Source organism: Muscardinus avellanarius (genome assembly GCF_963383645.1).
Source record: "Muscardinus avellanarius genome assembly, chromosome: 17".
NCBI lineage: Eukaryota > Metazoa > Chordata > Mammalia > Rodentia > Gliridae > Muscardinus > Muscardinus avellanarius.
Window position 1 is genome coordinate 28,497,671 of NC_137803.1, and position 12,578 is coordinate 28,510,248.

Below are 12,578 nucleotides of genomic sequence, written 5' to 3' on the forward strand. Positions count from 1 at the left end.
TAACAAGATCGAGTCCTGCTTTTACTGCAATAACCCCTCGAAAGGAAACGGGACCTGTCAACACCAAGCAGCGTGTCTTAAAGTCTGGGAAGCAGTTTGAAGCCTCCACGGGTAGATAACGTTGTTTTCCACCGTCTTTTTATTCTTCAAGCTGCTTTCTCAAATATAAACTTAAGGGACAATGATTTGAAGAGGTTTTTGCTTTACTAGTTGAACTTTTTATTGTCAAACTATTGGCCTTTTATTGTTTATAACCAGGAAAAAGCAAACACAAACACACACACACACTTGAGCCAGCCTAAGTGATGATAAAAATGAACACAGGAGCCCAAAATCAGATGTAACAACACCCACTTCACTGCTACTGTACCTTTAACCTGCTCAGAGTCTGGTCAGGGCCCCACACAAAGGCAGAGATGAGTCCAATAAGCCATCCAGGGTGACTGCAGTGCTCCCCACAGCCACGGAGCAGAGCAGATGCAGGAGAGGAAGACGCCTGTGTAGTAAGGTCCTTACTCAAAATGGGTGATGTGTACCTTTATTCTCGACGTTAATGTACTACATTTAGTGACCCGGTATCTCAAATTCTCCTGAAATGCATTTACAAAACGCTTCTATTCAACAGTACTTCCCTTAATTGAAAATCACCAGCCAGGCGTGGTGGCGCACACTTGTAATCCCAGCATTCGGGAGGCTGAGACAGGAGGACCGCTGTTCGCGACAGCCTCAGCCACTTAGTGAGGTCCTTTGTAACTCAGCGGGACTCTGTTTTAAAATAAAGAATAAAAAATAGGGCTGAGGTAGAATGCCCCTGAATTTCATCTCTAGTACTGCAAAACAAAGGAGAAAAGAAAAAAGAAAAAAAAAAACTGTGTAAGGAGAGAACAGGTAAGAACTGGGAAAAAGTGAAAAAGGCCCTTCTGTGCCCCCAAATTATGTCATAAAAAAATCTATGTACAGACACTCAGAGATAGATGGTACTATGTGAATATACTTGATGCCATTGTACACTTAAAATGGTTAAGATGATACATTTTGTTATATATATATATTTATGTGTTATATATATGTTATATAGATATGTATATGTACATCCATACATATATAGATATATTTACCACAATACAAAAACAACTTTAAAAATTAGTACTATTTGATTCTTAAATAATTTTTTTTGCAGTACTGGGATAGAACCCAGTACTACCCAGGGCTACACTTTCAGACCTATTTTATATTTTATTTGGAAACAGGGTCTCACTAAGTTGCTGAGAGCCTCAATAAGTGATTCTTAAATAATTATATGCTGGATTTTCTTTTATTACAATGTAATAGAAACCTCAGAATGAATGCCAGGAAAGCATAGATATGCCATGAGTACTTTTAGCTTTGAAACAAGGTCTCACAAAGTTACCAAGTGTAGCCTTGATCCTCTTTCTCAGCTTCCCAAATACTGGGATTACAGTGTGTGCCACTGTGCCTGGCTATCCTAAATACCTTTTATTCTTCATTGGTTACATCTATGGCTTTGGAACCCTCTGGTGTGGTGGGGTCCACTGCACATTCACACAGATGTTTACCTCTTCAGAGCAGTCCCTTGGCAGGTCGTATTCTTATTTCTTTGCTCAGAATATTCCTGCAAGTCCTATTTTAAAACTGTCTTTAATATAGATTAATGATTGGCCTTTCCTCCCACCCAACTTTATAATAAGTACTCTGTGGCCCCTTGTAGAAAACTGGGACAATGAATAAAGGCAAAAGAAACACACACACACACACACACACACACACACACACACACACACACACACATACTTGGTCACATTCTGTAGGTCATCTTACTAAGTAGGGGGGTCTTGTGTAATTTCATAACCTTATTTTTTTCCTTAATAATATGTTGTAAGCCAGGCATAGTGGTGCAGGCCTGTAATTCTAGGGAAGCGGAGAGAGGTTTAAGGACAGCTTCAGCAAGTAGTTGACGAGACTCTCATCAACCTGGGGAGACCCTGTTTCAAAAATAAAAATAAGGTCGGGCGTGGTGGCTCACGCTTGTAATCCCCGCGCTTGGGAGGCAGAGACAGGAGGATCGCAGAGGTTTGAAGCCAGCCGTGCTGGCTTAAGAGACCCTGTTTCCAATTAAAAATATAAAATAGGTCTGGGAGTGTAGCCCAGAGGTAGAAGGGTTCCATCCCCAGTACCACCAAAAAATAAATAAATAAGTAAAAATAAAAATAATGAAATATAGAGCTAGGGATGTAGTAGTTCAGAGGTAGAATGCTCCTAGGTTAAATCCCCAGTGACACACACACACACACACACACACACACACACACATGCACACACACACACACATGCACACACAGTATATTATTTTATATACTTTTCTTCAAGTCAGTAAGAGTTTTCTTTTTATCTTTTCTTAATCCTTGCTGGAATTACAAGTGTGCGCCACCACGCCCAGCTCTCCCTCGTCCTTTAGCATGGTCCCCTCCCTGCCCACCTATATTAATCATTCCCTCTCTTTTTTATGATTTTACTAACTAGGTATTCATCCTTAAAACTATACCTGCTTAATTTTCTCATATCTGAGCTTAATTTTCTTCATGCATTTATTTTTGTAACTACTTTTGTTCAACAGCACACAGGTTTTCCAATGAAAGTTCAAGTCAAAGTCAAGGCCTACACGCCTATATTATTCTATAATATCCTCACGTAAACTATCTGCTTCTATAATCTTCTGGTCTGTGGGCAAAATTTCAGTCTCCTCTCAGGCTCACTCTAATGTCATCTAATGTCATTCAGAAAAGCTCTCCTCTTTCACAGGAAATGGAAACATCATTCAATACATACTTTAAGTTACCCATAGAGACTGACGTGGTGCCAAGTGCTAGGTAGAGGGGGTTTTACTATTAATTTTTTCCCATTAGAATTCTGTTTTCTTTTTTCTTTCCCACTAGCTTCAGTAAGATATAATTGAAGAATAAAAATTGTATATATATTCACATACTCCATACTTTTTGTGGTGAGAAGACCGATATTTGTGATAGATTTATTAGATAATTCTTTTTTTTCCAAATTACAGGTCATGAGATGAATAGATTAAAAGCAGCACAACTTAATAAAAATATGATTATCACAGAATATACACCAAATAAAAAGGCTTAGTATTGCTCCAAGAAATTTTTGTTGTATTTGTGTGTGTGTGTGTGTGTGTGTGTGTGTGTGTGTGTGCTGGGTCCTGGTCTATGATATCTTTTAGTTGATCAATAAAAACATTTGAAGCCAAGTACAGTGGAGTACACCTGTAATCCCAGTTCTTGGGAAGCTGAGACAGGAGGATTGCAGATTCAAAGCTAGCCTCAGCAACTTAAAAAGATACTCAGAAACTTAGCAAGATCCTGTTTCCAAATGAAAAATAAAATAGGATTGAGGATGTAGTTTGGAAGTAGGCTACCCCTGGGTTCAAATCCCAACAGCACGTGCGCGCGCACACACACACACACACACACACACACACACACACACACACACCACAGAAAAAAAGTTTGAAAGTCACTGTACAAAACGGCATTATCCTGATACTGAGATTATCTGACATTGGCCATTTTGATTCATCTTTCTGAAGATGTTGACACAAATAGTCTTGTTAAAAAAAAAAAAACAATGAGCCTTTTCAACATTGTTACAATTATCACAGGCAGCTGGGTGTGGTGGCTCATTCTTGTAATCCCAGGATTTGGGAGGCTGAGACAGGAGGATTGTGGTTCACAGCCAGTCTCAGCTGCTTAGTGAGGCCCTCTGTAACTTAGGGAGACCCTGCCTCAAAATAAAGAATAGAAAACAGGGCTGGGGTATAGCTCGGAAATAGGATGCCCCTGGATTCAACTTCTTGTTTAAAAAAATTACAGGCAGCCTGGCACAATGGTGCATTCTTGTAATCCCAGTATTTGGAAGGCTGTGACAGGTGGATCACAAATTCAAAGCCAGCCTCACAACTTAGCAAGACCTTCAGCAATTTAGCAAGACTCCATTTCAAAGTTAAAGATTAAAAAAGGTTGGGAGTGTAACTCAGAGGTAGAATAGCTCTGGGTTAAATTTCTAATATCAAACATATAGTGCACTGGCCACCAATGTTGTTATTGTTGTTATTTAACATTGATTTACCTCACCTGTAGTGCCATCTAGTGTTATTAGGAGGGGAAGCACTTTATGAAACTCAGAAAGTTCCTAAGTGATTTTATTGACATAACAAAGATGACCATCATCATAAAATTCAGACTAAACCAAGCTTATAAAATAAAAATATAACTGCATATAAACAGAAAGAAAGAGAATTTATGGGGTATGTTTCAAAATGTATATATTCTTAGGAATTTATACTCTTAGAAATCTCATGCTAGGAGTTTTGGTTCAGAATGCTGAGGTCTAGAAGCTGGGCATGGGGACACATGCCTGTAATCCCAGTACTCGGGAGGCTGAGACAGGAGGATCACAATTTCAAGACCAGACCCAGCAACCTAGTGAGAACCTGTTTTAAAAGAAAAATAAAAAGGGCTGGGGGTATAACTCGGAGGTAGAATTCCCCTTGTTTCAATATCCGGGAGGAGGGGGAGAGAGAGAGATAGAGATAGAGATAGAGATAGAGAGAGAGAGAGAGAGAGAGAGAGAGAGAGAGAGAGAGCAAATTTTAAAGGTCTAGAAGGTACCTAGAGACCATCGAGTTTAGTGACTTCCTCAAAAGCCCACCAAGAGTTAGGCTCCTGGGCCCACACTCTTTCTCCTTTGCATTAAATCCTCGTCACCTCCTGCCCCTACTGATACAGACTCTACCTAAAATTGACAGACTCTCTAAAAACAACAACTTCCTGATAACATGTTTTTCTGCATCCATCTTTCTGCGTGCTGAGAGTACAGGCTGAAGGTCCAATAGGTGCCAAGGAAGCTGAGACTCACAGCTTTTTTTTTTCCTTTTTTTTGTGGTACTGGGGTTCCTGGAAACCCTTCTACCTCCGGGCTACACTCCCGGGCCTATATTTATATTTTTATTTGGAAGCAGGGTCTCTTAAGTCAGTGCAGCTGGCTTTGAACCTGCACCATCCTCCTGTCTCTGCCTCCCAAGTGCAGGGATTACAAGCGTGCACTGATTCACAGCTTTTCTGGCTATCTAAATCAATGTATGCATATTTCATATAGTTGACCATTTGCTACCTCTTCTCTTATAAAAGTTTTCCTTGCCCTTGAGTTCTATAAAGATGGAGATTAGCCAGGCGTGGTGGCACACGCTTGTAATCTCCGCGCTTGGGCTGCGGAGACAGGAGGATCGCGTAGGTTCGAAGCCAGCCGCGCTGGTTTAAGAGACCCTGTTTTCAAATAAAAAAGTATAAAAATAGATCTGGGAGTGTAGCCCGGAGGTAGAAGGGTTTCCAGGAGCCCCAGTACCACCAAAAAAAAAAAAAAAAAAAAAAAAGATTAGAAACAAGCAAGCTTCCTCTATCCTTCAAAGCTGGTTTTGTTGTTGTTATTGTTGTTGTTTGTTTGTTTGCGATACTAGGGATGGAACCCAAGGACATTTTACCTCTGAACTACACCCCCAGCCCTGTTTTTTATTTTGAAACAGGGTCTCACTGAGTTGCAAAGGACCTAAGTAGCTGAGGCTGTCCATGAACCATGATCCTCCTGTCTCAGCCTCCCAAGTACTGGAATTGCAAGCTTGCGCCACCATGCATGGACAAAGCTGGCTTTGAATCCAACCAATTTACCTGCCAACATGACCCTTAGCCCCTGTGAAGCAGGTGGGTGGTAGAGCCTGGCTGCTTGCCTGTGTAGTGACAGTTCTGCTCCTCCCAGGCAAAGCCATCCCAGGAGCAAATGTCCTGCTCCGGAGCTGTATGGCTCAAGCCAGCAGTGACCTCTGAGGAGGTGGCCTGATGCCCAAGGCTGGCAAAATCTACAGTTGGAATTACAGGAAAATTCTAGCAGCTTCCCAGAGACATTTGCAATCCCAAAGGTCTTTTCTTGTCTTTCTTGTTGAATCCTTAAATATCTTAAAATTCCTTGTGCTGAGGAAAAGGGTTATCAGTCTTGTGGTTGAGTAGCCAGCTTGGATGGTGCCATCAGGGTGCACACTGAGGATTTTGTCTCTGCTGTTTGGGGAGTTGGATCTTGGGTAAGTCATGTTTTCAGTACGAAGTGATATTGTGAGAATATAGTTAGTTCTTAAGCTCCACTTTGTAAATAGCTATTACATGACCTTGTATTTGATTATGGTTTTTTTTTTTTGTAAAGTTAATGTTTCTTAAAAATTGCAAGTGACAAGCCCTCCCCTGGAATCCCCTCAGCCAATAGCAGCAAGGATGAGATGCTGGGCTCTTTGCTTTAGGCATAAAAGACCCAGTAGGTTCCGCCTTTTTGTTCTTGCACACCTGACTGCACTGGTAGCAGGACTCCTTTTTGCAAAAAGTAAAATCACCTTGCTGAGCCACTTTGGAACATGTCTTTTCTTATGATGCCATGGAAATTTTTTTCTAACAGTTTGATACAAAAAACTCTAGCTAACAGTTGGAGGTTAGATAGGCCATCTGGGACTTAAATAAGCTGTTTGGGGTTTGAAAAGCCATTTCCTTTTGGGGTGCTGGTTGATAATGTGAAATTCAGAAGATGAAAAATTCCCCAGTAATTATATTTGCTGAGAGAGCTTGTTGGCATTTGGAATTGATTAGGAAAAGATTAGAACATGGCCTACATAACTTAGAGTACCCACTAGCTGGGCTCAGTGGCACACACCTGGAATCCCAATGCTTGGGAGGCTGAGACAGAAGGATCACATGCTCAAGGCCAGCCTTGGCTTCTTAGGAGACCCTATTTCAAGACATAAAATAAAATGAAATAGGGCTGGGGGTGTAGCCCCTGGATTCAATTCCCTGTTGAGAGCATGACTGTGAGCGCGCACGAACACACACATAAACACACACACACACACACACACACACACACACACACACGAAGAGTATTTTACCATTTCAATATTTTCTACTCCAAAGACTCCGGGAGGCACAAAGGAGGTGGCACCCTCCCACCTCCCCTATGGAAACGGGGTAGAAAATTTGACAATGAGGAAATAGAAAATATTCCCAATTCAGGAAGGAATGGATGTATTGTTTTTAATATATATAATAAAGGTATCTCCAGTTATGGTTCTATGTTTTTTCAGTGTAGTCTACTTGAGTTTTTGTTCTAACTAGCAAGATACTTCACTGCTCTCTTTATTTTATTTTTCTGTGGTGCTGGAGATTGAACTCATGGGCATTCTACCTCTAAGCTATACCCCCAGTCCTATCTTATTTTTATTTTTCAAATAGGTTCTTGCTAGGTGAATTTCTAATATCACTACTGGCTGAGGCTGTCCTCGAACCTGTGAGCCTCTTGTCTCAGCCTTCCCAAGTATTTGCATTATAGGTATGCACCACCACAGCCCTTTTAAAATGTCCCACAAAGCTATTAAATGGATCGTGTGCTATGTCTGATGATTGGGAGATGGTAACTTTAGATTCAGTGTTGATAAAAACAGGGGCATTTCACTGTGGGCAAAGCAGACAGCCCTGAGAGAGAGGTTGGAATCGTACAGGAAAGGCAGAGTGGCCCAGCTCTTTCTCGAGTGGTAGTAGATCTATGACGCTTTAAGGAGATTTATTTTGCGAGAGAGACTTTTGCATTTCTTAACATGGCTGTAAAATGGTGCTTATCAATGATTTGATTATGAATAGGAGGGAGAGAAAAGACAGATTCCACACACTGTGAGAGCAGAGAAGTGGGAAGGCTTATTCTGCAGGTAAAGGTTATGAATTGAGGTCTGAAAGTTGACTTTTTGTATGTTTGTTTGTTTGTTTGTTTGGTCTAAAAGTCTAGTTTGCTTCAGTTAAAAGTAGTAGAACCTTTGTCACAAGAAAGAAAGAAAGAATGAAAGAAAGAAAGAAAGAAAGAAAGGGAGGAAGGGAGGGAGGGAGGAAGGAAGGAAGGAAGGAAGGAAGGAAGGAAGGAAGGAAGAAAGGAAGGAAGGAAGGAAGGAAGAAAGGGAAAGAATTCCTTTTGGATTTGTACTGTTTTGAATTTCTTTAAAATAAATGTCTTTTCATTATAAATTACCTAAAACATAGGATATTTGGTTTTGCTGCCTTTATGTTTAAACTCTAGAGAAACTTAAGGAAACGTTTCTTTTTTTTTTTCTTTTTTTTCTCGTGGTACTGGGGATTGAAGGTAGACCTCCAGCCCTAATTTTTATTTTGCCGTTTTGAAATAGGGTCTTGCTAAGTTGCAGTCTCTTTTCGCCTGTAACTGATTAAATGAACTACTATTTTATGAAGCAACTGGTTGATACAAATACTCTAAAGCTTGTATTGGGGGTGTAATGGAAGTACTGTGGATTGAACCCAGTGACATTCTACCTCCAAGCTATACCACCAGCCCTTTTTATTTTACATTTTGAAACAGGGTCTTGCTAAGTAGCTGAAGCTGCCCTCAAACCTGAAATCCTCCTGTCTCAGCCTCCCAAGTACTAGGATTACAGGTGTGTGCCATTATGCCTGTTGACACAACCTTTTGAAGAGTAAATTAACAAAATCTATCAACGTGAAAAAAGTGCTCATACCCATCGAGCCCCTCTGCTATTGATTCCACTCTTAGTAATGTAGACAAATAACACCAATTATAGAAATATTCCAGAGGTGCACTGAATGTACACACAGGTACAGTACAGGAATCCAGCGCTATTTTCCACTCTCTATAAGTAGGCTAATGGGTTTCATAGCCACTGCAACAAAACTTGAGCTGGAAATAGGAGTCTATCCTTGCCGAGCATGGTGACGCACACTTGTAATTCATTCAGGAGGCTGAGACAGGAGGATCCAGGTTTGCCAGCCTCAGCTACTTAGTGAGGCCCTCTGCAACTCAGTGAGACCCTGTTTTAAAATAACAAAAAATAGAGCTGGGGGTGTAGCTCAGAGGTAGAATGCCCCCGGGTTCCATCCCAGTACCACATTAAAAAAAAAAAAACTGCTTTCATATTATGCAGACTATGAAGCAGCTTGCACTTACAGTCAACAGTCCTAGAAATAATAATGTGACTTTTACTTTGAGACAAGTTGAATGGAAACTCACAATTTAATCAGAGCAGAAAAGTGATAGTGATGGGATGACCCTGTTCAGATATCTAGAACTAAATATTTAAGGTGAGATTCTGTTACTTTAAACCAAGAATGCAGCCTTACAAATTTTTTAAGTTAAAGGTGTAAGGTTTGCCAAATCCATGACATCTTTCTGCCCGTGCTATTAAAGGTAGCATAAAAATCATCTTCTGAAGTCTGGTATGATGGCGCACGCTTGTAATCCCAGCATTTGGGAGTCTGAGACAGGAGGATCGTGGTTCCCAGACAGATTCAGCTACTTACTGAGGCCCTTTGCAACTCAGTGAGACCCTGTTTCAAAATAAAGAATAAAAAATTAAGCCGGGGATATAGCTCAGAGGTAGAATGCCCCTGGGTTCAATCCCCAGTACCGCACACACACACACACACACACTCACACACACACACACACACACACAAACACACACACTCACAAATCAGCTTCTGAGTTAAAAAAGAAACAACTAAGAATGAGCCACCAACAAATGGTTCTTTTTAAACTATTGAGAGACAGTGAGCCCCTGAAATGGACACAATTAGATGCTCAATTAATTTCTGTCTACCAGAGAAAGGAGGCCCATAAGTGAACATCTAATCTAGGGGTCTCATTTGCCTGTTTCAATAATCTGCTGTTTACTTCTTTCTTCATTTCCTCTGTGGGCTATTGTGCCACAAAAATGCCTCCATTATCAGATTCAAAATTGAATCCTATGAGACTGTAGCCTGAGGAAAAGGAAGCATTGAATATCATTCCCAGTTTTAGACCCAGAAGATATTTAGGAAATGTTACTGTATATACACCACATGCGACATTAGTGCTTTTAATTTCCTTTTTACGGGTGCAATGGAGATTAATTTGCATGAGCTCGTTTCAATTTCTGTAATGAGATCTAAATTTTGCACCGAGCTTTCCACTCAAAAACAAAGTTAAAAAGAACACATTTCTTCTTTCAGATGTTTTCAGTGTAGTTCTATTCTACAGTTCCTGCATGTAATATTCACGTGAAAGCTTGAATATAGATAGCGGTAGGTTCTAATTTGTTTTTGTTTGTTTGTTTGTTTCTTGATTACCCCCTGATTCTACCGAAAAGCTTTCTAAACTTCAAATGCTGCACAACCAACCTCACGAAACACTAGAATTATCAAAAGAAGTGTTTATAGATCCAGGAAAGAGATTTATTGTATTTAATACAAAGCCAGAATTGGTCAACTACACCCAGGGACATAAAACAGTGCTTAATGAAGAAATATTTGTTTTTAATCCTATGTACAAACTGGTTATAGATTTTAGAATTTCAGAGAGGAAGCAGGTCTATTTCAGCACATGGGACTTTTCACATTTTGTCATTGTTATTAATCGCTGAATGAAACTTAGAATTATGACATTTGGAGTCAGGCGTGGGACGCTTGTAATCCCAGCCCTTGGGAGGCTGAGACAGAAGGATCACACAGGTTCAAAGCCAGCCTCAGCTACTGAGTGAGGCCCTTTGCAATTCAGTGAGTCACTGTTTCAAAATAAAGAATAAAAAGTAGGACAGGATGTGTATCTTGGAGGTAGAATGCCCCTGGGTTCCAACCCCAGTACTGCAAAAAAAAAAAAAAAAAAAAAAAAAGAATTATAACATTTGTGTTGTTTTCAAAAGCTCATGCTTATATAGGCTACTTTTAGTTCCAACAGGATTGCACACTGGAGAACTCAGATTGCCTGCATAGTAAGACCCACAACAGTCTCCTGATATGATGCTGTTACCACAAAAAAACCTATATAAACCCTCTAGCTTCACTTGCCCTTAATTGAGATGAAAATCATTAATTGTGAAGATCATGCAGGTGGGCAATACATTACTAGTCTTCCACTAGCTTTGCAATAGAGCAATCATTTTTCTTTCTTTTCTTTTTAATAGTATTGGAATTGAACCCAGGAGCATTCTACCTCTGAGCTAGAGCCCCTGCCCCTATTTTATTTTTTAAATTTTGAAACAAGTTCTAAGTTATTACAGAATGATCTTGAACCTCTGATCCTCCTGTCTCAGCCTCCTAAGTACTAGAATTACAGACAAGTGCCTCGAGCCCAGAGAGATCACAGTTTTGATGCATGGGTTATGATAAAATGGTTGCCTAGGTTACTTTTCAGGGATATGAAGCCTGCTTTTGCTGAAAACCCTGACTTTGCACTTGAGCCTACAGACATCTAAAATGCAATAAGAAGGCTTGGCATTTCTGTCTTCATACTATGTCCTTCTTCTCTCAATTTTTGGGTCATATTCTACTCAGCTTTTCACATAGACCTGTTGAACATTGAGAAATATTTTGTCTAAAACTATAATATAGGCTTCATTTGATCTAGACTTTCCACATCTCTCTCTTTCTTCTCCACTTCAAGGTTAGTGACACCTACCAGTCACCACAAATAGAGACATCAGACCATGAAAAGAGTGAAGAGAGGAGCCCCTGAGTTCTAAAGTGTCCTTATGAAGGGTATAAACATAATAAAAAATAAAAAAGATGGACTGTGGGGAGCTGGGCTAAATTCAAAGAGATTTAAAGGGTACAACAACCACATACAATGCACAAACCTGGGTGGGCATCTGTTTAGAAAACGGTAGATTAGAGAACAGTATTAACCATGTGATTTTATTCTGATAGACCATACATGTGTGTACAGGTATATCCACACATTAAAAGATCAGAAAGGATAGATGGATAACCATGGTTAATACCTTAGTGTATCAGGGTTATGAGAATATGGAATCTTTATGTGATAGATTATCGTAAGCTTGATGGATGAAAATTTGATGATATAACTAGTAAATAAAAATTAGAATTGCAAAATTATACTACTGAATATAGAAACAACCCACTTTCTCCCCAGGCCTCAGCTCCTGTGCTCACAATGGGCCTGGGCGATTGTGCACAAACACGGTCTCCCGTTCATTATGTGGCCCAGAAAAATTACAACTCCTGCAACTAGACTGGAATATTCTTGGACTGCTCGTGCTTCCCTTGTGCACGATGGAGAGACATGCTAAATCACCTCTACCTTCATCTATAATTAATAATTCTTCTAAACACAAACCATCAACTACACTGCTCTGCATACAGCCTAAGCACATATCAGTGGGGCACATAAGGAATACCAGACATCTACAGGGAGGAAGCGCCCATGTCCAGACATGGAAACTCTGAGAACACTTTATAAAAGCTATTGTGTCTATACCATTTACAAGAGTATCAAACAATCCAAGCGGAACAGATTTAACAAAAGATGTTTCAGCTTTCTGATCTGACAGGGGCATTAAAAAAAATAATCATTCTGCTGAGGTTGGCCTTTTTCCTGCAATCCTGTATCTACCTCTCAAGTACTAGGATTATAAGTGTGTATCACCATGCCTGGAGGGAAAT

The 12,578-nt window shown here is 40.1% G+C and overlaps 1 protein-coding gene across 3 annotated transcripts in view; it reads right to left on the minus strand.

Annotated features, from left to right (window-relative positions):
- The window catches only part of KATNAL2 (katanin catalytic subunit A1 like 2), a gene marked incomplete at both ends in the record, with an annotated part of 78,087 nt that overhangs the window by 62,911 nt on the left and 2,598 nt on the right, over positions 1-12,578 (minus strand). The window lies entirely within an intron of this gene.